The 27742-nt window shown below is 48.2% G+C and overlaps 1 protein-coding gene across 2 annotated transcripts in view; it reads left to right on the top strand.

The window, feature by feature from the left end:
- The window catches only part of PLXNA4 (plexin A4), a 437461-nt gene that overhangs the window by 291043 nt on the left and 118676 nt on the right, over positions 1-27742 (top strand). The gene's annotated exons all lie outside the window — the stretch shown is intronic.

Consider the following 27742-nt stretch of genomic DNA (forward strand, 5'->3'; position numbering starts at 1 on the left):
GCCAGGGCTCTCCTCCTGCAGAGAGGCCTCTGGCAGAGCCGTGGAGAGGGAGGTGTCAGGCTGGCCGAGCTCCTGGCTATGAGTGGCAGGGTGGCCTCATCTGCCAAGAACCTCTGAGCAGAGACAGGGGCTGCAAAGTGCATTGGATCCGTCTGCCCAGACGTCTCCAGCTGAGCGTGGCTCTGCAGGGGGCTGTCACTCCAAGCCTCGCAGTGTCCTTGGCAGCCTTGGAGGGTTTTTCTGATGGACACTGCTGTTGCAGCGTGTTTGTCTTCTCCTGCTGAGTTCACCTCCGAGTTCTTCCTGTTGCATTGCAAACTCTCCTGGTAAGGGGCAGTGATCCAGTTGAAGTGGTGCTCTTTGCTGCCTCTCCTTTCTAGAGCAGAAGGGAACAAACCTGTGCCATATTCCAACCTTCTGTTGATCGTTGTCAGATTGTGTGACCCTCACCCAAAACCACGACACATCTGCTTCATTTCAGATCAGATCAAGGGGATACATCCCAAAACGTGTCCAAAAACGTGACTCATGCTCTGGAATTCTTCAAGGGATTCCTGGCAAACCAGTCCTGAGTTGTGGCCTGGTCAGTATGAGCCCATAAAACTTCCACCCTGCTGACCTGAGGATATTTCCATTTGATGTAGAGGTCTGTAGGATGTCTCTATCCCACCTTACCCTGCATCCATCCCACAGGACACTGTGTATTTTGCCCTCTGTGGAGGACAAGCAGCATAGGAAAGCGTGAGTTTGGCCATTGATTGTACCACAGCAATGCTGGATATTTCATCTCCTTCCATCCAGGGTCAGTGGCAAGGAGCAATCAATACACCCAGCAATAAATCCCCAAAAGGAGAGAAAAGGGGCAGAGACAACTGCAGGTTGTTCAGCAGCTCATTGTGAAGGAGTATTAAAAATTAAATGGCTGGTGATGAGTGGGATTGGCAGAATTGATTTGGTTAAAACAAAGGAAAAAACAAAAAAACCTTTATAGACTCGATCCTTCAGGGAGAAGTTTGGCCTCACAATGTGGACCTGGCTGATGGTTCATCCCTGTGCCCTCCTCCCTCTGGCCACTTAACCCCTGTTTCCTTATCTGCAAAAGAGAAACACCTCTTATTTATGTACATTTCAGCAGGGTCGCTGAGATTAATTCCCTGTGGGGTTTTTTTGAAGCAGTTGGAAGGCAAATGTTATCAAATCCCACTTCAGTCTTTTCCTTCGCTCTAATTGCCATTGCAGTTAAGAAATATGATTTTCAATCCTAGTCTGGAAGGGTGTTTTTAGTCCAGCCTCAGGTGTGGCTTTCTGGATCTCGGTTTCCTCATCCTTTTAGGTAGCCCTGAGAGTCAAGGAGACAATTACACCCCATTCAACAAGTTCTGGCTGCACAGGATATTCAGGGCAAAAGTTTTGTAGTATTAAGCCTCTTATTAGAGAATTTTTTGAACATCTTAAGATTCTTTAACAGACTTTTTCTCAAGTGGGATGTGTCACCAATGACTCCTGCACAAGGATCCATGGGGAAACATTTCCCCTCCTGACTGTTAACCCTTCTCTGCTCCCTCCCAGTCAGGAATCCCAGGGGATTTCCAATGCAGGGCTGAATCCAGCCAGACTGATATGGGAGCTTGTGGAAGGGGTGAAAGAGGCAGCTGGGCTGGGGGAACCCATTTAGTGATCGGAAAATGATTCATTTAGATTTCATCGGTTCTCATTTTGGGGGTTTTATTTCAGTTTTAATAAAGACTTGGGACAGAGAAGGACTGGGAACCAGATTGTGGGCAAAGCCATGTGTTCACTCATCTTCTTCCTCCACTATAAACCATCCTCCAGCATAAACCCAGCTGGGCTGGGGGAACCCATTTAGTGATCGGAAAATGATTCATTTAGATTTCAGAAGTTCTCATTTGGGGGTTTTACTTCAGTTCTTAGTAAAGACTTGGGACAGAGAAGGACTGGGAACCAGATTGTGGGCAAAGCCATGTGTTCACTCATCTTCTTCCTCCACTATAAACCATCAAGAGGAACAGTGTGCACTGGGAGACAGGGGAAATCTGCATCTATTTTTTTGGTTTGTTTCTCCCACGCATATCTCTCTTATTTTGGGATTTTCCCTTCAGGGGTGATGCAGCCCCCTTTCCCAGACCCCCATTTCCAAGCTCCCTCCACCTGAGAGGTGTGGGATGCCCGGGGAAGGCTCTCCATCCCTCCTCTCCCGGCCGAGCAGGGCTGTGTGTGCCAGGGCTCGGGAATCGATTTCCACAGCTCTGCTGTCCTAACCTTACACCGGGAAACTCGAGTGCGCTGAGAGAGGAGGAGACAGACAGACCCACAGACAGGAGAGGGGAGGGGGGAGGATTGATCGGCTGCTGCCCCGAGACGAGCAGGTCACCGGAGCTTTTCATCTCTGTATCTTCGCCCCGATCTTGTGTCCCCCCCCTCCTCTCTCTCTCCCTCTCCCTCTCCCTGCCGCAGCTCCGCTCCCCTCCCGGGCTCTGCTCAGGGCTCTTTAGGCGGCGATGAATCATTTAGTTGGTGTAAATTGAAAATGTGGCACTCGGCTGCTGCAGGGGCCTCCCGGGGAAGGTGAGGGGCAGGGCTGGGCTGGGAGCAGGGGGGAGGAACCAGAGCTAGGAGATGGCACCGAGGTGCCTGGCTGCAAGGTCGCAGCAATGTCACCGGCCCCAACAGGGGCTGCGCAGGGGGATGCAGAGAGCAGGGAAAAGTTTCCCGCAAGCCTGGACTGAATTCGGCAGCTTCTAAGTCAGATCAGCAGCACTATCCAAAGATGCCACCCAATATCTGAACACCCCCCACCCCGACAAGTTGCTTCTGCCTCCATCCATATGGAAAATACACCCTCCTCTTCCTCCTTTCCCCCTCCTCTTCCTCCTTTGCTGCCTCCTCCTCCTCCTTTCCCACTCACAGTGCAGAGGGGTAGCAATAGTTCAGGATCTTTATCCCAGAGGAGGGATAAACCCCTCAGGAGCTGAATGAGCCCTGGCTAGGTCTAGATTGGATATTAGGAAGAAATTCTTTGCTGTGAGGGTGGTGAGACACTGGCACTGGTTGTCCAGATTAACTGTGGATGTTCCATCCCTGGAGGCGTCCAACGCCAGGTTGGAGCAAGCTGGGATAGTGGAAGGTGTCCCTTGCCCATGGCAGGGGGTGGAACTGGATGATCTTTAAGGTCCTTTCCAACCCAAACCACTCTGTTACCCCATACACACGAACTGCTCCAGTTGCATGTGGTCACCACGCAGGTTTTCAGCCCTGAGTGGTGTCTCTGCTTGTGTTTAACCCCCCAGCTGCCAACAGAATGGAAATTTGAGCCAGAAGAGCAGCATCATTTTATTTATCATTTAGAGACAGGCAACATTTTATTGCAGGGAACACACTGACCTTGCAGGGTGCAGAAGGGATCACTCCCAGGCTCTTTTGTGTTAGTGCCACTCGTAGATTTTGGCTGTGCTGCCTCATTTCATCCTCTTGTAGCATCCATTTAATTCTGAGAGGAACAACTGAACACACTCAAGCTGTCCTCAGGGGAGGATGCACCCTCAGGCACCAGCCTCCTTCTGCTCTAAAATCTGCCCTTGCTGGTCTGGGGACTCCTTGGCTGGCAGGTCATTAATTGCAATCAGAGAGGAAAACAGTCTCATTTTCTGGGAGAACTTGTGATATTTCAAAACTTTTTTTTTTTTCCCCTTCCCCCAGCTCATAGTGGCCAATTATATTTTTAATAAGAAATGTTCCTGAAAGCTGTTTTGGAAGGGACTGATTCCATTTAGTAATTGGAGAATGATTCATTTAGATTTCGGAAGTTCTCATTTTTGGGGTTTTATTTCGGTTCTTAGTAAATTGTTTAAGATTTCAAAATAAAAAGTCATTCTGAAATGAAGCATTACTTTTTTTTTCTTTTTTTCCTTCATTAAAAAGGAACATTTGAGCATCTGTGATTTCTTTCTTCCCTAGAAGCCTTTACCAGCTCTGGAGACTGAGCAAAGCAGGATGTCAACAAGCCCTGTTGGTTTAGGAGGAACTGCATTTGGTGCAGGGGGGAAGAGGGTTTGTTTGAGCATCTCCAGCCTGTCCTACTGCAGAGTTAGTGGAGCCAGGAGTTGGCTCTGCTCTCTGCACTCCCCTGCTCATCTCTGAGGAGCTGCTCATGTCCTTTTGGGTGTCCTTCTGGCACCCAAGAACCTCACCAAGGCTGGCTTTGCATCCCAGTTCCAGAGGATGTGCCAGCAGCACTCCCCTACCCCTGAGCAGTGGGAATAGGATGCAGTGACCTCCTCTGGGCATCCTCACCCCATGAATGAAGCAATGATAGAAGAGTCTTAGATATGGGCCATACCAGTCACCTTCCTGGGTCCCTTTGGCTCTGGGTAAGTCCAGGGATGACCAAAATCTCCTGCACACAATTCCTCAGGCTGAGCTGACCTGGATGGTGTTTACGAGACACTTCAGAAGCCATAGGAGAGTTGTTTGGATTCCCCACAAAAGGACAGCTACCTGTTCAGAAGGGGTTTATACCATCCTCTGGCAGCAGACACCTACCTCAGTGTCTGGGAAATGACCCTCCACATCCTCCTGCTCTCTGGCCCTTCCCACCTGCCCTGTAGCCACAGGATACTTGTACACCCAGGAATTACAATTCTCCTTTATAACACGATATGGAGGGGAAAAAGGCACTTGAACAAGTTGTTTTCTAGGGAGGGAGGGAGGGATTAGTGCCCAGGGGGAGGGAGGTTTGTTATCTATACTCAGACTCATTGCCAGACCAGGAATGAAAAAAAAAAGGGAAAAGTTCCAAAGTGCAGCTCCTGCTGTCTGGTCTCAGCAGGAAACCTGATAGGATGCTGCTTGCAGAGGCTCATTGATCGCCCCTGGCTTTAACTTTCTTGGGCAAAGTCTTCTGAATCACTAGAGAGTCTCAGGTAACCCAAGCTGCCCACAGATGCTGCAATAAGACCTTTATTTCAAGGGTCTTTTTCTTGCTTGACTTTCTGCTGTCTGAAAGCCTGTGACTGTCTTTCAGGCTGAGGGGTTTTTTTTTTCTTTCTTTCTTTCTTTTCCCTTCACCTCATCTCTTTTCCTTCCCAGTGTTTTCCTCCAGTGCTGTGTGGGGAAGGGGCACTGGGAAAGGCCATACAGGTCAGGCTTCAGGGACCCAGTCAGTCCTGTGCCACTCTGGGCTCTAAGAGATAGTGAGAAAAGTGTGATTCAGTGACTCTTGCAGGGGCTTCTGATCCTGTAAAGCCTCAGCTGCCCTTTCTACTTCCCATGTTGGCTTGTCCAAAGGTGCAAACCAGAGTCCCTCCAGTAAGGCAGCAATTTGCAGGTGTTTTGCATTTGCCTGACATAATGAATAAGCCAGAGGATCACAGAATATCCTGAGCTGGAAAGGACCCACAAGGATCATCGAGTCCAACTGCTGGCTCTGCACAGGATAGCCCCAAAAATCCCACCACGTGCCTGAGGGTATTGTTCAAACACTTCTTGAGCTCTCTCAGGGTTGGTGCCATCATCACTTCCCTGGGGAGCCTGTTCCAGTACCCAACCACCCTCTGGGTCTCAAAATCGTGGCTGGAACTATTTTTTTAATAGAAAAATCTTCCTGTATTCTTTTCTGCCTTCACGTTTTCTTGCCATGGGTCAGCTCTTGGTGCCTCCAGATACCTGGGAGACCCTCTACATGCCAAAGGCACATGATAATTGTCCTAATCTTCCTAAAGATGGATCAGCCACATGAAGAACAAATGGCTTCCAGCTCAAACCCTTCTTTACCTTGGAAATCAGTAGCCAGCTGGGCTGTGCTTCCCCACCAGAAGGGAGGCTCAGATCTTCTTCACTTGCTAAGTTCAACACCCCCGTGTGTCTGAGGGGCCTGGGGTTGTTTCTCGTTGCAACAGGAGATTTCCAGTTCCATGATGGGGAGGAAAACATAAGTGCTGTGAGGGAAGGTAACTGCTGGAGATCTGAAGTCTTTGATTTGGTTCGGATCCGTTGTGCTGTCGGTGCTGGTGCTGCCCATCAGTGGTGGCACGGGTGGCAGAGAACCGGCCGTCAGGATGCCTTGTCTCCAAGCACTGCTTGGTCACAGCCGGCCTTGGGAACCCCTTCCATCTGATAGCAAGGGAAAGTGGAGTCACCTTCCCTCAACTGGCCTTGGCAGGGAGTGATTCCTGCTTTTCTCAGGTAGTTATTGAAACTGGAGACGGTGTTTGATGCTTGGCACAGAGGGAAAAGCGCAGCAGGGGGGATCCGTGGAGGGACATTGGCCCTTTCTGCACTGAGCCCAGATTATCTTTAATCTGTCTGCTGAGGTAGAGCTAAAGTGCCCATCATTTCACACCTCGGCACTGTCCCCCCCGCCCCTTTGGAGCAGAGGAAATGGCCCCAAATGTGACAGCTCTGCAATGGCCTTTTGAAATGGGATCGGGGCTCTTAGACCAGAGAGGAGGAGGGAATTCTTGGGACTGAGAGCAGCGCTGTTGAGGGTGATGAAGGAGGCTCCTGGGAATCCCATTTCACTCCAGATGGGTGATGACACTGAATAAACCCCTCTGAAGCAGCCCTGTACCCTAGAGCAGAACATCCAACCAACTAGTCCTGGATAGCTGAGCCATCGCTGTGTCCGGCACCGCGGATGTCCTCACATTCCTTGAATGCCATGGTGTCCCTTTTGGGAGATCTTTTCCAGCTCTGGTCTGCAGAGCAGTGCAGGACAGAGCTCTGCCCTTCACAGGTTGATTATCTCTGTGGCTGTACCTGCCTGAGGCGACTCGGGGACAGCACTGGGCACTGTGGGCCATGAGAGGCAGGCGTGTGGTAAATGTGTTTTGATAACAACCTCCTTCCTTGATTAGCTCATTTTGCTAGAGGGCAGCAGGGAGGGGGGTGAAGATAATTAGTTTGTGCAGGGGGTTCCAGCAGAAGCTTTCTCCTGATGCAGCCCCTGTGAGTGAGGTGGCCTACTTGGGATTTGTCCTCCTCACAGAAACGCTGGCAGCTCAAGGTTTAGCGCTGCAGAAAGTTCAGCCCTCGCAGAGAAAAATCTCTGGGGTTTCCTCTTCCTCTCTGATGTGAAGCACAGAACACAGCCTGCCGTGGGCTGGGAGGTGTCTCATGTGCTTGGGCAGGCAATTAAAGAGGCATAAAGGTACTCAGTGGTACTTGAGGGGCTTCTAGAGGATCTCCTGTGTGCCGGTTCCCTGACAGGGGACACTCTTGTGTCACCTCAGCACGGCATTTGCTCGGCACACCAGTGGTGTCACATCTAGATGTCCCACAGCAGATATCTAGGGGCAGGGGAAAGCTGTGTGACCACCCTGGTCAGCTTAAAAAAGCTTGTCAGATGTGCACTGGAGCTGAGAAGCAAAGTTACAGGGAAGGAGTGTACCCTGACTTAGATTTTAAAGCTGATGTTGCCAGAGCCAGCAAAGAGATTCAGACATGGAGTAGCAACGTAAGGCCTTGATTCAGGTTCCTAAACACAGATGTATGGAGAACATGAGGAGACTTTGAAGTATAGGTGGTTTTATTTAAAAAGGAGCTCAATTCAGATGCCCATCCCCGCTGTCTGCTGCAACTGGAGCAGCTGGGGCACCCGAAATGTTCTTCTGGGGCTGACAAAGAGGACTCTACTGGAGACCCATTTCCTCTGGAGGATAAGGACCAGCTGGGGGCCTGAGGAGATGCCAAGGGACTTTAGACCTCTGTAGGCTGGCAGCAAAATGAAGCCTAACCCCAGCTTGGGATGTCCTGCCCTCACAGATTCTCAGAATGGACAAGACTCTACAGGTTTTGCAATGTGACCAGTCTCACTCCTTCCATGAATTTTAAAGTTTTCCCATGTCCTAATTTGCAATAAAGCAGGGCTGAGCTTTCCTGCAAGGTTGTGCCACTCCCTGAGAGTGATGAGAGGTGGATGGTTCAGGAAACTGCCTCAGTTTCTGGGCTGTTTGGAGGGAATTGCTCTCTGTCCTGCTGTCAGATGCTCCCCTGAAGCCAATGATCCACTAATGAGCGAAAATAGCACCGCAAATGAGCTCTCCCCGGGGTGGGGGAGCATCAGCCTTCCCATTCCTCTGCTGCTCCTGTGACATTTCATCATCCTCCACCTGTGACAGGTCTCAGAAGGAAGTGGAGGGTGGGAGGATCAGGAAGAGATTTCTCCAAAAGAGAAGCACAGCAAAGCTTTTAGGTTTGCCTTTATCCAAACTCAGCTTCTCCACGGATCTGCACACACACACACACACTCCTACCCAGAAATACAGGCCATCCCAGGGTCATAAAATCACAGTCTTAGAAAGGAAAGGACCTTAAGGATCATCTCATTCCAACTCCCTGGCCTTGGACACTTCCAGGGATGGGGCAGCCACAGCTTCTCTGGGCAACCTGTGCCAGGGCCTCCCCACCCTCACAGGGAAGAATTTCTTCCTGATATCTTCTGTTCCACACTCCCACATTCAAAGACCTGCCAAAAAGTCTTCCCACGTGCCACCAGCACCTCTGTCTCCAACCACCTTAATGCTCCCTATTGCTCCCACATCCCTCAGCACTCCATCCCCCAGCAGAGCTGCAGACTTAGATCCTTTTCCATTTGGCTTCTGTACCAGGGAGATTTTATCTGCTTATTGGATTTTTTGGATACTTTTGGATACAAGAGTTGGGTATTTTTGGAACAGGCTCCATGGCTATGAGTTGAAGAAGCATTTGGGCAATGGTCTCAGGCACATAGTGGGATTTTTGGGGTTGTCCTGTGCTGGGCCAAGATCTGCTGGACTCAGTGATCTTTGTGGGTCCCTTCCAACTCAGGATATTCTATGATTCTTATTCTGTGATTCTATCTCCCTTCCCAGCTCTACTGTGGTCCTGGAGGCAGGTTGTGAGAGTTCACAGGAGCTTCTGAGCTTGAGGGTGATTATCTCATCCTGCTGATGGGGCTTTGTTGCTGGGGTTAGGAGTAACAGAGTGTGCTTGCAGTGCTCACAGCATAAGCAAGGAAGATTTCCCCCCCCCCAAAAAAAAAAACCAACATATTTCCTTTCTTTAGTGAGTGGATCTGAGCAACTCATTGTCCTGTCTTCTTGAACATCTTGTCTTCCATCATTTCCCACTTCAGATATGTCCTTCAGCAGCTTTTGAATAGGGTCCTATCAATTTATAGCAGGAACCATCTACCAAGGCAGACACAGATGTTTTATTTCCATGGATTACAGGAGCCAGACAACAGCCTGATCTCATTTGCTACACAATATTCAAGTAAAACATTATACAAGATGAGAGGCAACGTTTCTTCCCTCCTGTTCTGATGCCAAATAGATTGGACCGAAATAATTTTCTTCCAGGTCATTGGGGGCATTTTTAATAGAGTCTCATCCCTGGAACCAGAGCTGGACTGGAGTGGCTAAGACAGCTGGATGCAAGAAACCAGGATGATCAAAAAAACCCCCATGTTTTCTTGCCATCCAGTTGCAGAGGAGGCTGAAATCACAGTGAAGAACAGATGTGTTGGCTGGGAATTTCTCCTGGCTCTGGGCTTCTTTGTGGGCTGCAGGACATGGGGCAGCCCCACGAGTAATAATAATCCACCAGCCCCTGTTAATGGAAGGAAGGGCAGGTTTCTTATTATTTCCCTCCACCATTTGCTTCCCTGCCCAGGAAGATGCACCAGCAATTAACTGGTATTTTTGTTGGTCGTTCATGGCAAAAAAATTAAGAGACAGTTGAGGGCAGAGGAGGAGGAGAAAAGCTGAGGGGTCTGCTGGGACAGGGTGGAGGAGCTGGAGGATGATTCTGCCTAACCTGGATTGTGAGGAAAAGGGAATTGGAGTGGGCTGAAGGACTGAAACACTGTTGTAGAGACAAGATCTGGGACAGTTTCTGACCAGAGAAATCAAGTTCTGGACCCCTTGGTTAATTTAGAAGGGGATGTCAGCAGGATCCACTGGGCACAGAATTTTTCCTCAAGCAAGAGAGAACAGAATTAATTTCCCTGCTGTGCTGTAGATACTTTGCATGATTTTGGACAAGTCACTTAGGATGGGATTTATCTCACCCACTACCAGGTTCCTTGATTCAGTGATGAGTGAAGAGAGGCACTTTTTCCTGAACACATTCCTTGTAACCCTGAATTGCCCTCTGGAAGTGCCAGTTTCTTTCAGTACCTATTTCTTGATGAAACCTAAATGACCCTATCAAACAATGCCCAGCTCAAAATTACTCCAATCCTTTCCCTCCCTTTGTTTTAGCCCCCTGTTTGTAGGAGAGGAGTAGCAGTTCCTCACCTCGCAGGTGGATGTGAGACTCCTAAACCTTAAAGCCCTTGGGATGATGAGTGGCTTGCAGGAGACCTGTAGGGAGCTGGATGTGATGACTGCAGACTCCCAGATAGTAAATATATATATATATAAAGCATATATAAAGCATGAAAATAATAATTTCATCTCACCAGTGGCTGAATAAGCTTTGAGTTTGTTTAATTAAAGCAGAAGGAGCCTTGGCAGACATGGTGTAGTTCCTTTTTTAACCCAATGAACACCCCGTGCCCTTCTGTTAGAGCAGAGATGGCACCACAAGGGTTAAGGCAGACAGGAATGAAGCAAAGGCCCCCGTGTCTTGCTTGTCCCTCCCATATCTCATTCCCCTGCCCCTCTGCCCCAGGCTGTAAAGGAGATCTACATTTTAATTGAGACATGTTAAGAAAATAATCTCAATCTAACTCACCCGTGCCTGGAAGGCTTCTCCCTTGTTACCTCGGTGCAGATGCTGAATGCACATTTTGGGGGTGGGGGGTGTGTGTTCTTTCTTGATTTTTTTCCACCCTTGCTTGATTCCTGGGCCTGGTGGGAGGGCAGAAGGCAGGAGCTGTCGTGCAGAAGTAGAGCAGAAAGGGCAGGACCTCATTTAGATCTCATTTAAAGATGGGAGTGGCATGGAAAACCCAGCCAAGTGTGCACCAGGAGTTGCTGGTGCCTGGCAGAGCTGGGCACTTGGGGACCTTGGGAACCCAGAATTCACAAGTAGGTGTCCTCTGGGTGCAGTTGCATCCTCTCTTCCCTCCCTCCTTGTTGTCAGGAGTAGAAAGGAGGCCAAATGCTACTGGTGTTTGAAACACATCCTTTCCTCCAGCTGGATGGAGAAGGAAAGGGGGTGAAATGAGTCTCCTTTAGTCTCTCACTTGTATTAATCAGAGAATTATGGACTGGTTTGAGTTGGAAGTCACCTTTTAAAGGTCATCTCCTCCAGCCCCCCCTGCAAGAGGCAGGGACAGCTTCCACCAGATGAGGTTGCTCAGAACCACATCCAACCAGACCTTGGATGTTTTCCAGGCTGGGCCATCCACCACCTCTCTGGACAACCTGTGCCTCATCACCCTTCTTGTAAACACTTCTCTCATATCTGATCTAAATCAACCCCCTTTCAGTTTAAAGCCATTATTAATTACACCCATGTATTAATGGGGCTCATGGCTCAGAGCTGAGGTGGAAGTCATGACCACGACAACCCCAAACTCCTTTTGTCTTGCTGCAGACCCAAACCTCCACCACGAAGGGCTGCAAGTTTTGTCTGCAGACTTGCTCAGCTGCAGCAGAGGAGCAGGAGCCTCCCTAATCTGTCCTCTCCCTTGGCACCCCTGGGAAGAGGCAGCCAGACACTGCCCCCAACCCCAGTTTGGAAGGGATGCCAGCCAGCCCTGCCAAGGAGCACTGAATTATTCTGTGCAGGGCAAAAGGGCAGGATTTCAGCTCAGACAGCACTGGCCTGTTTTGTCTGTCCTTGGTCTCTCAGAGCTTGCCTGGCCTGATAAGGTGTTATCAGAGCAGAGCATCTCTGTCAGAGCCACCACTGAGATGTGGCCAGGCCAGAGGTGCCTTTTCTTCAGGCTGCCCTGACCCTTTTCCACCCAGGCCCTCTAAAGAGCCAGCCAGTTAATAATGGTAGGAGGATGATGTTGGGATCTTTGCCAAGAGCTTTAGCTCTTGTGCTTTTCTCAGGGAGAAGAGAAAATGCAAACGTGGATGAGAGCGAATCAACCTGATCCCTTCCTTGTTCTCACCCAGCCCCAACCCTGCAAACAAGGTCACAAATAACATTCAGTGTATGAGTAACCCAGAAAGCAGAAAGATTTTTTCCCTCTTAAGGCTACTGCCTCATAAAATTTATTTTCAGAAATGGCTCTGGGTATATATTTAATATCCAGTATACCTGGATATGAAAGTGATTTTCTGTGTGGTAGGGAGTTAATTCTTACCAGCACTGTTAGAGCAGTACTGAGTCTCTGCTTTCTGTTCCTTTCTCTGCTCTCAAGGACCAAAGGCAAAAAGCTGACCTGGAGAATTCCCTCCCAGCTTTATCTGATGGAGGATCATGGAATCATAGAATCCCAGGATGGTTTGGGTTGAAAGGAACCTTAAAGACCATCTCGTTCCATCCCCCTGCCTTGGCCAGGGACACCTTCCACAGGACCAGGTTGGTCCAAGTCCCATCCAGCCTGGCCTTGGACACTTCCAGGGATGGAATTAGGCTCTGGAAAAGTTGGTGAGAAAGGAAGGAGAGAGAACCCATTGCATAAACTCATCTGGCCAATTGACAAAATATCATTTGATGGCCTCTTGAGCTGTTCAGGAACGCATCAGTCCTGCTATTGAGTGTTGCACTTAATCAGCTATTGATTGGGGCGAGTTGGAGAGGTCAGCCTTCCCCACTACCCCCATTCCCAAATTAAAAGCTAACAGGAGAAGTAAATGCTTTGACTTTTTCACTCTGCCTAGATGTTTAGGGAATTTACCACTGATAAAACCCCCAAACCCTTAAGAGTGACAAGATGCACAGAATGAATTATAGCAAAATCAATTAATACTAACAGTATCTATTAAATATTGCACTCTGGAGCTTTGCAGGAGTACATTTCTGCTCGGATATGATCAGGACATCATTAACATAATATAAAGAATCAAAAAATCAATAGCTTGCTGAAGCCCAAAATTAAGGCCAAGCAGTGTTATGCCATATCTTTGAATATCTCAAATAGCGACTTGTCTCTGTCATGTACAACCCATTTGCAGATGAAACATCTCTCACAAAGGAGATGGGAATTGGTTGGCCTGCCTGTCCCTCCTGCAGCTGCTCCCTTGGGATACTTGGTGTGAAGGTTGGCTCAGTTTTTCCAACAGTGTGGACACAAATGGGAGCAGAAAAATCTGATCAGGGTTACATTGGGATAACCCTGGAGGGACTCCAGAGCAGGCACTGGGTCACTGCATTGCTGGACAGACTGATGGATCTCTGTAGGGTGGGAACATGGACATGGTGTCTTCTCCTGATGACTTGATTTCTATTTTATGGTGTTATTGTTGTGGAGTTTCTTTAGCCTGAGGTACCAGGGTAAGACACCACACAACTCTTCTTCCTGCACTGGAAAAATAAGAAATGGAGTAGAAGGAGCTTTCTGAAGGACTAGGAGAGATATTTGGGCAAGAAAAGACTGGCAGGGGTCTCACAGAATCACAGAATGGCTTGGGTTGGAAGGGACTTTAAGGATCATCTCGTTCCAACCCCCTGCCATGGACAGGAACACCTTCACTAGTGTGAGTCTAGAAGAAAAAAGGTGGTCACAGGTAGGACTTTTTGTGTGGATTTAGGGATTGAATGCCTACAAAAGAGAGAGGCTGTTTAAGATGTGGATAGTCTTGGCCCAGGAGGGAGTGAAAATAAACTGGGCATTCGATGTGCAAGGTGGAAGAAGGTTCCTGGCGGGGAGGGAAATGTGTCTGAAGTAATCTTACAGTGAGATTAGTGGGTGCTGAAAATACAGCTGGGTTTGGGGTAAAGCTTGAGAGCAGTTCTGGGTAAGCTGCTGTGGAAGGGTTGGCTGCAAACCACTGAGGCAATCAGGTGATCCCTTCCACCTGTGTGCTTTTGTGTCCCTTTTCAGCTCTGCTTAGGGCTCTGACTGTGACGTGTTTCCTTTTCTAAGGATCTCAGAAGTCAGCTCACACACACTGACAAACAAACTGAGGAGCCTCAATCCACCATCTTAATCCAACCCCTCTCGTTCTGGAGCTCAGATTTCCCAGCTGATATCACAATCCTAGTGCTCCCTTGGTTTGCCAAGGCTGGAAGAAAGTGGGGCTTTGGGTCATGGCACAGAACATCAGCTTTGGCCTCAAGGGCAGGTGTTGTGTGGGTGCAAATGGTACTGGCAGCTCATGGTCCTTAGGGGAGATGTGTTGGGTTTTGGGATTAAGGTGATCAGATAGGAAGGACTTGGGGTGACAGGGACATGATGGAGTTTGTAGCAACAGGATAGTAATCCCTCCAGCAGGGTAGAGAGAGGGGTGTTTTTATGGCAAATTTAAGAGGAGGGAACACCTTGTAAGGTGTTGGAGAAAGGATGAAGAACCATATAAATAAGATCTCCCCCTGCATCATATCCATGCCTTGGATAAAGCAAGGATGGACCAAGGATGTGTCCTTAGGGGCAGAGGTTACAGGTGACTGAGAGAAACAAGGAGATTTCATAGAATCATAGAATGGTTTGGGTTGGAAGGGACCTTAAAGATCATCAGGTTTCACTCCCCTGCCATGGGCAGGGACACCTTCCACTATCCCAGGTTGCTCCAAGCCCTGTCCAACCTGGCCTTGGACACTTCCAGGGATGGGGAAGCCACAGGTTTTCTGGGCAACCTGTGCCAGGGCCTCACCCCCTCACAGCCAAGAATTTCTTCCTAATATCCAATCTAAACCTACTCCTTTTCAGTATGAAACCATAATTTGACAGCAGGTAAACATGTAAGTGTATTTCTGAAGACAAAGGAGCATCCAGAAAGACTCCAGTGGGAAGAATCCCGTGGTTCTGGCCCATATAACATACACTTATAGTAGTAATTAAGAAAACTCCATGGAATGTTTTTAGGCACTGGAATACAACTACTTAGGATACAAATTTATTAGAATATAGTTTGGCTTGGGCCTGCTGTCGCTCCTTCAAACAATTCCTGGACATGTTTGGGAATTAAGTGGGTCAAGGAGGGTTTCCACTCGGTGTTTTGGAAGTTAATAGAGTTAATAGAGATCAGACCATGTCATTTGGCCCCAGGATTAGGGAATGTTTCCTGGTATTGTTCAATACACTAATGGGATGTTGCCACAGCTCCCAATTGCAAGGAGACAGTAGGGGGAAAGTGCTGGAGGAAAGACAGAAACTGTGGAGATAACAGGCTGACAATCAACACTTTCATGGAAGCATTTTCTCAAAGGCAAAGCCAGGAACAGAGCAAGTGCATTAGTTAAGAAAACAGAGTATGAAAAGTTCCTAAGGAATAAGGAAACCTTTTCAAAGAGTGGGAGCCGACACAGGAAGGAACGTGTTTGTTGCCAGTGAAAATAAAAATTAGGCAAGAAAGGTTTTGAAGGTTGAAACTCATTGTCTAGAGGTGAAGTCATGACATGCCTTTATCCTTGAAGAGCTATTGGATTGGAACTTGATAAAATTCAGGTTAAAGCATCAAAAATCAATCCCAATGAATGTCCCTTTTAATCAAGGCACATGGAAACAGGCAATCAGACAGAATTAAATATATACTTGCCTCTGTGCACATGTTAACAGCCTGCTTTAAATGAAGATGCTAATGGGACACACAGCCTGGAACCTTGATAAAAGGAAGCTCATTTACGGCATAAATCACGCAGGAACAATAGAGGAGGCCAAAACGATGAAGAAAGGGCTTTTATGTTACAGAAAATGTAAAATCAAAGGGAGAAAATAGGGTCAATGTGTGCACAAGTGACAAGGGGTCCCCGGGGAAGGGCACGGTGTTAAGGCTGGTTTATTGACCACTTGAGGGGGGTGACAGTGACTGTGACATGATGAGAGAAATCCAAAGGGTTGGGAGGGAAGAAAAGGTGGTAATGAGAGACTCCAAGTGGCCTTGCAGATGTCACAACGCTTGGAGCTCCGACCTGTAAACCCACTAAAAGAGAAGCCAATCCGGATTTACTCCTGGTTTACCCCCAGGCTGTGCTGCTGTCAGGGCACTGCTCTGTAAGGGTGACCACACAGTGCTGAAATTCAGTGTCCTGCATAAGCAGGACGAAAGAAATAAATCAAAATTACAGTGAAGTTCAACTTCTGAGCGGAAACAACATAAAAATGAGGCAGCCTGTTGAAAGGAGCAGACACAAGGAGTAGACAAAGTGATTCATGGTTATCTTGCATAAAGGCATCACGTACGAGGCTTGTTGTTATGTGGCCTGTGAAAAAATACCTGAAAAATGGTAAAAGTGAATTAAAAAAATAAGTTTAAAAGGCCTGCTTAAATGGCAAGGTGAAGGGACTCTGCTCAAAACTGGAAGTTTCCTTCTCAAAGGAAAAAAAAAAAAAAAAGAATTAAAAGATCAGCGACTCTGGGGTGTGAATTGCAAAACAATCATCAGGCAGCCCACACAGGAAACACATTGGCAACCTCGGAAAAATAAACGATTAAAATGTAAGGAGGTGCCCCCAGAAGTTTATTTTCGAAAGGGCACAAGCTGCCTGAAGTGTCTGAGGGCTCAGTAAAAAGTGCTTCTAGAGCAGAAAAGTGATTTCACTGAAAGATCTTGGGAAGCTCTGCTATGAAATCACCGCATTATTAAATCTGCTTTACACCTCCTTGCTTACAACTGGCCTTGTTACTGGGGGAATGAAAGGTGGGAAACATGTATTGTATTTTTTTTAAAAGTCAAACTACTGAAGGATCCAAGAGCAGGAATTCGAGTCAAGAAATTGGAATCCAGGTGGTGATTGTTCCATCCCTGGAAGTGTTCAAGGCCAGGCTGGAGCAACCTGGTCTAGTGGAAGGTGCCCCTGGCAGAGGGATTGGAATTAGATGATCTTTAAGATCCCTTCCAACCCAAACCAGTCTGGTATTCTATTGAATTTTTTTTTTCCCCCCATTAATTTGATTGAGCCACGATTAAGAATAGATTAATAAAAAAGCATCTGACACGCTGGGGGAGGGCAGTGGGTGTCACAAGTCAATTATTGTTCTTGAAATAAACCAAAGTCCATGTGATATGGATGATGTGGTTGACACACAAAGGAATTTATACTTTTCCCATAGCTGGGAATTTAAACTGTGGTGTCATGGGACAGGAAGATGAGTCTTTTGATAGATCAGCAACCAGTTCAAAGATGGGAAATGAAGGCCATGAATAAAGGGTTGTGATGGAGGGAGGGGAATACCTGGGAGGGCCCCATGGGAATGTCTGCTGAGGGTGTTTGGTGTATTGATAAATGAGCTAAAAATGGGTGAAGAATGAAGCAGAAAAGGCAATTGGTGATGGAGAGTTTTTCAGGGTTGTCAGAAGGACACAAGGAGAGATTGTGTGACTTGGCAATTTTCATCTTAAAAGAGAGATGACTGAGAGGGCAACAATACATCCAGACAATCATCAGGGTAATGAAGAAAGTGAAGAGGGGATGATTACTCCCCATTTCTCATAACACAAGATCCAGGGAACTTTATATGAGATTATCAAGCGGAATATTAAAACAAACAGAAGAAAGGACATTTTCATATAGCGTGTCATTCATCTGGGCAACATTGTGAGGCCAGAAATACAACTGTCTGGAAAGCAATTAGACAAATTAATGAAAGAAAGAGCTGTTGAGAGCTGTTCAATACAATGACATCAGTGCAGGCTCCAGGTCAGGCTGGAAGCCTTGCTGGAAGCTGGGAGTTTAAACCAGGAGGATTTTCACTTTGTTATCTTGGCTTTGTTATTTTTTTTTCCTGCCCAAGTATCTGCTCTTGGAGTCTGAGACGCAGTGAATGGCTCTGTGGATATCTGGGCTGAGCTGTCACAGGCATTTCTGTGTTTCTAGAGCCTCTCAGGCACCAGTTTGTACATCTTTTAAATACTCCCCACCTTGATCTGTGGCCTTACTAGTCCAGCACCCAGAGCAGCTGACATGGAGCGTGATGAGCCTCTTGCCATGCCCACCCAGCCAGGAGGAGTCTTTGGAAGCCCTTTGCAGACATGCAGCCACCAAACTGCCCTTTGCCCTGCCCAGCATGCCTTGGAGGAGGCTTTGGCTCTGCTGTTGGCATGGTTGGCTGCTCTGGCTCTTTGGGATGGGGTTTGGCCCTTTTCCCACGTTGCCTGGAGCAGGAGCTTCTCTTCTGTTCAGCCGCCCCGAGGTCCTGCTCACAAACTCCAGCTCCCTCTCACCAGCTGTGGCTTCTGTTGGGCCACAGTCCATGCAGGGCTGAATTGTGTTTGATTAGCTCAGTAAATCCAGGAAGGGGAAGCCAAGATCATCACGGAAGCCTTTCAGCAGCAGCAACAGCAGTGGGGAGTCCAAATCCCCATTAAAATGTGTGCTCAGCTCATCTCCAGCCACTCATTTTCGCTGTCTCCCTCCATCTCCTCCTTTGTTTTCCTGCCTTTGATTGCAGTTGAAGTTTACAGCAGTGTTGTCATGGTGAGTCTGCTATGAAGTGGTCTTTTCCCTGCAGACCAGGCGTCAGCATTCCTGGTTTTCCATTTAAAACTCCGCCACCGAGGCTCGATGGGCAAGCGATGTTTCACCCGTAGATCTCAGGTTGTACATTCTGAAAAAAAAAAGAAAAAAAAAAAGGTGACTCAAAAGTTTTGCTTCCCCCAGGGAGGACATGTGCTGGATTTATGGATTTCCTCTGGATGTGTGTGTGTGGGGGGTTGCTCCGAGGATGGATTTTGAATGACAACTTTATCCGCTCATCTAAACGATTCCAGCGTGAGGTGTGTCAATGTCACAGCCACCAGCTGGTCTCAAATCCAACCTGCCACTCATTGTGACAAGGTCGTGAGAGATAGGGAGGTGGAGAAATCCCTGAGCTGAGCCACAGGCAGCCTCCAGGGAATTACTGTATGGATCCTCTGGACCTGAGACTTATTTCCTCCTCGATTTGAGAGAGGCCTGAATATGGATGTTGGTGCATCTCCTGTTGTCATGTGAGAGCTGTGCCCCACTGAGAGCTCTGGGATGAGCTGGTGGGCATCTATTCTGCCCAGACTGGGAAGAGAGGAAGAGTTATTTTAACAGGATAAAATCCCTGTGCCAAAGAGGGATCTGACTTGCTGCTGCTTCTGGCTCCTCTTTCACAGCTACGTCCAGACATCGACTCCTCCTTGCTGAGGACCCCCTTTCTTTGCATGTGATAATTGCTAATGATCCAAGTGTGAGAGTAAGGAAAGAAATCCATAAAGCAAACACGAACTGAGATTGAGCTGTGTTTGAAGTGATTGAGAGAAGCTGGAAGGGAAAAAACCCCAACCCAGTAGCAGGATGGAAATAGTCCTGGACTGCATCACCCCAGTCCTTCTAACTTGTAGCACAGACTTTCATCCCGTGTTCCAAGAAAAGCTCCTTAGCTGGAGCTTCTCAAGATGCACCATGAATATTGCTCCAAAGGAATTAAGTTATTAAATATCTTTGGCACTGTCACTCATCTGATGCACTGATTCCTTCTCTAAATGCTGTGTCTTGTGCCCAAGGAAGGAATTAGGGCTCCCTGTGTCTGGCTGAGCATCCCAGTTCATCCATGTCCTCCTTGGCAAGGCCATGGGCAGAAATCCCCGATTCTTTCCTTTAAACATCAGTGAAATCAGAGGGAACAATTCAAGGTTATTGCAGAAACACAGGAAATACAATTTGTGTTTCAGGGGCTGTTTGCAGACCAGAGAGTAGGACACTGCTGGGTGGGAACAGGGATTTGCTTCTCCCAGGGTGCTGGTCCGGCTGATGCCTCTTCACCAATCACTCCATGGGTGCTGCACATACTTTAATTAGATATTGAATCACTGAGGAGAAATGATGCCCCCCACACGTATCTGAGGTCAGCATCCCCCACCTGCTGTGCCTGAGCTGGCAGAGGAGGCAGAAGGTTTGTACCTGCCTGTGACCTTCCTCTAATTATTTGGAATCCATATTATGGACTTTGCAGCACAAGGCAGCCAATGCCAGGTGTTAAATTAATAAGCTGAACCAGGTTTTCTGATCAGTGCTCTGGGCTCTTTGCCATTCCTTTTTCTCCTCAACATCAGATAAAATAACCCAGGGCTTTGGTCAGGGGCGTTTTGCGTGTGTGATACGGAGAGCACTTTGGAAATGTTGGGTGTTTTTTCCTACTGGGTAGGAATAGAAAATAAAAAAAAAAAAAAGGGAGAAAAACTGATGAAGTCAGGGAAACAAGTATCAGAAAGCTGATGCTGGTGGGTAGATAGTTTCTAAAGGTGATCAGAAGCATTTTCTGCAGGTCCAATTTACAGTAGTGCTGGTAATTTGTGGCTCAGGTGAACTGAAAATACAAGGAGATCTAGTGCTGGGAAGATTTTTATCCATACTGGCAACTACTCAGCCATGGGATGAGTAATAACAACTCCCCAACTACTAAGTACTTGCTCATGAGTCCTATTTAATAGGCTGTGCATGCAGCAACATGTCATCATTATGGCAAAAATAGTTAAATCCATGTACTATAAAGCAATTAACAGGTTGGTGGAGGGAGGATCAGTGTGGGACAGTGTGACTCCTTGGAAGTGAGCTGGCAACAACCTGTCACCTGAGCCTGCCACCAGGGAAATCCCTGACATGGGCACTCTTTTGCTTGTGGAGTTCTTTCCCCTAATGGAAGAGGCAGAAACACATCAATAAGGCACGAGAGGAATGGAAAACAGCCTGGAGGAGATGCCTGAAAAACACACACAGAGCAGAGGGAGCAACTTGGGATGTGTGTCCCAGTGTCAGATTCTCTGGTCGAATAACCAAGAGGTGCCCATGGAGCTGTTACAGCCAAAACTCTTGGGTTGGACCTACTGTGTCACCAGTTTGCTGGTTTTATGGGGTGACACAGTGGCTGTGTTTGTTGGGGCTGGAAGGGCTCTAAATATCTTCAGAAGTGGTTGTTGGAACAGCTCAACCATCTCCTCCCTTCAGAGGAAGGTCCCAGTTGTTCTCATTCTACAGAATCTCCCATGGGGACTTTCCTTTTGGACTCAATGATCCTTGAGGGTCCCTTCCAGCTCAGGATATTCCATGATTCTATGATTTTATGCTGCTTCTGGCAGCAACAGTTCAAGCTTGAACAGTTCAAGGCAGAGCATTTTCCTGGTGCACCTCATTCTCTGCTACACAGGGACTTTTTTTGCATCAGAGCAGGGGATAGAGGACAAAAATAATTCCCATCCCCACTTCAAGAAGATAATAGTTGATTACTGTCTCTAAATTTCATGGAGATCTCTGTTTCCTAAATTCAACAGCCTCCTTTTTAGGTCACTGTGCCTCCTACAGTTAAAAAGAGTGACCACAATGAAAACAGCTTTTGTGCTGGAACTGAGAGAGGGGAAAAGTTTCCAGACACAGCCAAAAGGCAGCAGGGAATGGACCAGATCTTCTGTCAGTCTATCCATCCCTCCATCCCATTAGCATCACACATGCATAATAACCCTGATTGTTGAAGACATCTATCTCCAGGTATCTCTCCAGCCCTTTTCCATCAGAACAGAAATTCATTCAGAGCCCAGGGAGAGTTATTGGTGCTGTGTGGATGCTCTAATAGATTTTTTATTGCATTTTCCACAGAGATTGCAAAAACCCCAGCCATCCCAACGCTGTGTTTACTTCATCAATTCTTGTGCCTGCTGGTGCTGAGTCTGTACAGTGTGGCAGCCTCCATTAAGAATGGTTTGCCCCACGATATTAACAGGCAGGGAAGCTTTGTGCTGATGGATAAAGCACGGTGTAAAACCTGATTGGAATCAATCAGAGTAATTGTCTGGATGTGTGGTGGTTAATAGGAAATGTCCTGCATATTATTGGCTGTTTTATACAGCAAAAGGATGAGCTTGCTGCTGCTTTTTTTTTGTGGCTCACGTCCCCCTCCTGAGCTGCTGGGGGAGGTGATGGATCTGTTGGGAGGCTCAGGAGACACCGTGTCTGAAAAACGTGGAGCTTGGAGAAGAGCCCTGCAGTTTATATTTGTCTCAGGGACTGTTTTGCCTTCATGACCACGGCTGCCAACTGGCCAAAGGGCAAATATCAGCCTGTTCCACCAGAGAATCACAGAATCAACCAGGTTGGAAAAGACCTCTGAGATCATCGAGTCCAACCTCTGACCAGACACCACCTTGTCACACAGAGCAGGGTGCTGATGCCACGTCCAGTCTGTCCTTAAACAGCTCCAGGGCCAGTGACTCTCTGGGCAGCTCATTCCAATTCCCAGTCACTCTCTCTGTAAAGAGCTTCTTCCTGATATCCATCCTAAATGTGACTGATGCCAAGCCCAGATTTTTGGAAACAACAGGAACCAGACACCAGGAGCAAGACTGGAGCAGAAGGTCTCTGAGCCTCATGAGTGCTGCAGACTCACACACACTGGTGACTAAACACTGTCTTAAATCCATCCAGGCCAGCCTGGTGTCCCCACAGCTGACCTGCCAGACTGTTTTTGGAAGGAATTCTGAAGAGACACCCACCAAGAGCCTCGGGATCCAAGTGCTGACCCTGGTTTTCATGCAGAGGCAGCCTGGGAGGACTGAATGTGAGCTGTCAGACAGGGACCAGAAAAACCCAGCCTAAAACAGGCTCCACAGCAAGACACTCACACTCCTGGAGGACCTAGACAGTGTCTGCCTGATGAGACACTCTCTGATCAGACAGTCTGGAGCTGAGCTAAACCCTCTGTGGATGCAGAAAGCAAGTGGATCACAACACCTGGCACATTTACACAGAAACTAGGAGCATCCTGGGAGAGGCCTAAAGCACATAAGCTTCCCCATGGAAGCATCTTCCCAGTCACCAACTGCCTGGCAGCCGTGGGAACATCCTCTGATCTGTAACTGTACCCCCAAGTGCTGCTGAGGGTGTTCTTGGAGAGGGTCAGCGACTCAGAGAGGGGTGGGCTGGCTCAGGGCAGGTTTTTCTGGGCAGCCTCTGGTTGTGAGGACTCTCAGTTTTCCCTCTGCCTCAAGGATGGGGTGTTTTTTCTCTGTTTTTTTGTGCATTTGTTGTCAGTAAGGTTAATAAATCCCCACAAAGCACAGAGGTACCACTTGCATTTCACTGAGCGAGGGGCTCGCTCTTGCCTGAGGTCACAGGTAGTGCCTTTAATTTAAATTCAGTGCTGGAAACTTCTGAATCCCTGGGAAGAGACGCTTCTTGCCAACAGAACTGCTGGCTATGAGGGTGGGAAGAGAGGGAGAGCAGGATTTGGGCAGGAGAGGCCAGCTCCCCTCGATGGCCAGAGCCCTGGGCACCACGGGAAGTGCAGCAGGCTGGGATCTAATGAAAGGGCTTTCTAAGCACTCCTTTCTCCCCTCAGTGAGTCGAATACTATTAACCTTTAAGGCAAAATTATATTTGGTGCCTCTGGGAAGCAGTAACATTTCCCCAGCCTGCACTGGGGAATCAGGTAAACAGTTGTTAACTCTCTCCAGCCCCATTGCAAGGCCGTGTGTGCAATCCCTGCCAAGCAGCTGAGAAGGGCTCTGTGCCCAGAAACCCCTGAGATGGAAGGAGTCAGCTGGAGATCTGATGTCCCAACTTCTTGCTCATTAACTGGCACTCAGTAGGACCCATAGTTCCTGGCATAGAGTCACAGAGTGGTTTGGGTTGGAAGGGACCTTAAAGCCCACCTAGTTCCAACCTCTCCTTGCCATGGGAGGTGGGAACCTGACACTAGACCAGCTTGGGACCAAAGCTTCTCTGTGTGTCAGTGAGGAGACAAGTCCTGATGTCTCTGAACTGAATATCCAGCTGGGCCTGGAAGCTGCTTCACCCAACAGCTTTGACAGTCTGGAGGCTTTGACCGAGTCCTGTCCTGCCTTTGGACAGTGTGGTGGGTCACAATACACCCAAGAGACATGAACACTTGAACCTATTGAGTCCTGGGATCCATTCCTGTGAAAAAAAATGGAAAGAAAACTAAAAAGTGAGCTCCCTCTTTCCTTTCCTCCTTTTATTTCCCACCCTTTCCTTTCCTCATGTCTCTCCCCCAGGGTGTTACTCCAGCTCTACCCTCCCTTCCATCCAGTGCTCTCCACTGGACCTGCCCAACACCAGGCATTGCAGGTTGGGTGACCAGGGGTAGTGAGGGAGCTCTGAGCTGCTCCAGCCTTGGCAGAGAGAAAGCAGGAACCACAATTCCAGGACAAAGTCAACACCTTGGGTGGAAAATTAAATCAGTGAAGCAGCAGGAGCCAGAAAGCAAACGAAGCAATGGCAGCAAAGCTGGGCTTCCAAATTGAAATGTGTTTGCTGGGGATTGTCCATGGGCTTGGGGAGTTATTATTTCCATCTCTCTAGTTATGAATTAATTTCTGGAGAACTTAATCATCCCCCCCCCCTTTTCTCCCCTCCACAACCTCCTCTTCCCTTCTCCTTCTAATTTTCCACTTGACTGGGGATTCTCTGACAGTGAAAATTCAGGCTTAGAGGAGGTCCATGCAAGCTGCTCCATTAGACTGGATAATCTCATTGGAACCAGTGGTGTGAATAATAACACCTGCACCTCATGCACAGCACCTGATTCAAATGACACTTAACACCCCGGGCTGTGGGGATGGATACACAGGGAAAGGGGTGGGGCAGAGCCTGCACCAAGCACCCTTTGTGTCCTGGATCTGCCAGTCCAGCAACTCCTGAGGACACATCTGCAGTGCAAACACTGGTCCAAGGCTTCTCCAGTGCTGGGACATCATAGAATCGTTAAGGTTGGAAAACACCTCCAAGATTATCAAATCCAACCTTTGAATACCCCCATGCCCACCAAGCCATAAAGCCAAGGGCCACATCAACTCATTTTTTGAACAGTTCCAGGGGATGGTGCCTCCACCACTTCCCTGGAAAGCCTGTTCCAGTGCTCAACCACTCTTTTAGTGTAGAAATTTTTCCTAATATTGAGCCTGAACCTCTCCTGGTTCATCTCTTCTTGTCCTATCACTTGATATCTGGGAGAAGAGACTAAAAAGTGGGAGATGCAACTAAAAACCTGAGTCCTGTCACCAACCCATAGGATAATTTGAAGCAAGGATTTTGGCTAGGATAGTGATCCTGAAGGATCTCAAGTCCAGTAGGACTCATTAGCCCCTCAGGGGCGTAGTTGGACTCCTGTCCATCACAAATTATCCTGTTGGGAGAAAACGTCTCATCTGGGTGGATTGTGCTTGAGAGACAACATCACGAATCTGCACGTGAATTCCTACCTCCTTCAGCATTCCCAGCCTTTTCCAACCACCTTCCCACACTGGATCCATGCTGTCACAGCCTGTGTTGTAGCACTGCTGTGCCCTGTCCAGCCAGAAGGAATAAAACCTTCCCACAGTCGCTCCCATCACTCCCACTGGTGCAATTTGGCTCCCCCAGCATTCCCAGAAGTTTCCAGGGAGCAGCACCACACAAGCTTTCTCCAGCAATTATGTGCTTTTAAAGGGAAGGAAACTAGGAAATGAGCATGGGAGATGGACACCTGGATTGTGTAATGAATGGCTCTGGTGCTGTGCCTCTGACAGCCCGGCCTGCTGGAGGGCACTCACACAGCACAGCAGTTTTTCAGTGTTTAACTCATCCCTTCCAGCCATGCACAGACGAGAGGAAATTCATACATCACATGCCAACGGCAGTTTTCCTTGCAGCTGGAATGTTAGCTGGGATCCCTGGTGAAGCCTGGGGTCAGGGAGTGCTTTTCAGAGCTCAGTGGGGTGTCCTGAACCAGACTAGGAGCTCCTCATGGTTTAGGAGAATAATTCCTGAGGACCTTTTGGCTGTAGGTTTAAACTACCAGAGGGATGGAGAAAGGATCCTTTTTAGGGTGTTCTGAATCCTGGTCCTTTTGTTTCTCATGGGTGGATCCTCACTCAACTCCAGACCTCTCTGCAGAGCCAGCTTGCTCTACTGGGTGGCTCAGCAACCACTGTGAGGGAGCTCCATCAGGCTGCCTGATGTAGCCCTTAGTCAGTCCCCAGCAGAGAGAAGAGGCTTAAGAAGAGAGGAACTCAGCTTGTTCTCTGCCTTTTCAGCTTGGGCAGAGACTAAAATTAAAATCCTTCTTGCTCTATTTTTCCTCTTAGTTATTCTGTCCCCCAAAGTCCCTTTCCTAGAAGGCTGAGCTGTGAAAGTCTGGATTGGGGGATACTTTGAGCAGTGCTTTTATTGTTATTTTTTTGTCAGAGCTGGGGTGAAATGCTGACTTAAGTGGTTTGGGAGGCTCTAGCTCTGACCAAAAACCTGTGCATCTGTCATGTGAGGGTCTGAGAACAGGCTGCACATCCAGCTCAGCCCATGCTATTCCCTTGCTCCAAAGAAACAAATACCTTAGAGATGGATCAGGAGCTTCAAGACTCCTGAGTGAGGGGAGCTGGTGGAATTCCGTGGGTGCCTGTCTTCTTCAGGCAGCAAATCCCACCTCACAGAGAAAGCCAAGCCTGGCCTAAGAGGTTCCTTGGCTTATTTTTCCCAGTGAGGCTTAATTTTCTGCACAGTCTCTCCTCTTAAACCAGAGCTACAGGGCAGGTGGAGACCTCCCTTTCCAGGTCTGCATGTAGTGGGGACTCGATGTAATTCTCTCTGTGCTATCCTGTGCTTTTCCTGGCTGCCAATTGTGCTGCTGCAGAGCATGGGGAAAGTTTGGAGCTGGAGGGAGAAACTCTGTCTGCCAGCAACAAATAACCGGAGTCACAGCACGTGTTGTTCCTGCTGCTGGGGGACATGGGCAGATGGATGGAGGCACGTGGGCAGGAGGAGGAGAAAAGGGAAGGAGCTGAACAGTGAGGTGAAAAAGGAGACATTGATGAAGGTCAAAAGTTGGGAGAGTGTGGTTTGAGAGGCTCTGTGGGGTCCCCTGTGCCCTGGGCAAAACTGCTTGGGGCAAGGGGTTTCTAGAGGTGAGGGATTTGGATCAAGATCTGCCTGTCCTGTGGAAATGTCTCCTCTCTTCTTGCTGCGCTTCCCCAAGTCAGGACAGCAGCTGCCAGCAACAAACGAGCAATTGAGTGACGTGCTGGCTGAGCCTGGCACTGATTCAGGACCTATAGAAGTGGGGGACCCCTTACAGTGTATTCCCATGGCTCCCCAACCTCCCAGCAAAGCTCTTTGAACACGGATGTTTGTGCTCCTCGCTTGCGGTTTTCCTGCCCTGTTTGCCCTTTCAGAGACAAGGATGAAGTGGCACCAAACTCTCCCAACCCTTCTCCTTGCACTTCCAGGTCTCACTGCAGCCTTGGCAGTGATTCCTGAGGAGGCCTCAGCACCACTGGCTGGGATTAGCCCTGATTTCTGAGCAGCACACTCCAAATTTCACCTTTCTGAAGGCAAGGACACCTCCCATCATCTTTGCCAACAGATATTTGGCATTTAGACTACAGCGACAGGGAAAAAGAAACAAATTAATTTCTTTGGAGCTCCTCTGGAGAGAAGCTCCCACGAAGAACTCAGGGCTGATGTTCTGAATCAGGCCATGAACAAAGAACTTCAGCCCCTTTGAACAAATTCTTTGCCTCAGCCCTTGCAGAGGAGAGCATGTAGGAGCACGGCGGAGCGTAGGTGTTATCTGCCCAGGTTCTGGGGAAGACACTCACAAATGTTATTAGCATGAATAGGAAGCACCATGATAGGATGCTCTCTGGGAAAAGTAATTTTGTTCATTAATTACTTGCCTTATCTGGCAACCTTGTTCCCTTTCTCTCGCTTTCTTCTTCTTCTTTTTTTTTT

This window comes from Myiozetetes cayanensis, unplaced genomic scaffold, assembly GCF_022539395.1.
Source record: "Myiozetetes cayanensis isolate MyiCay16 unplaced genomic scaffold, myiCay2020 scf3, whole genome shotgun sequence".
Taxonomy (NCBI): domain Eukaryota; kingdom Metazoa; phylum Chordata; class Aves; order Passeriformes; family Tyrannidae; genus Myiozetetes; species Myiozetetes cayanensis.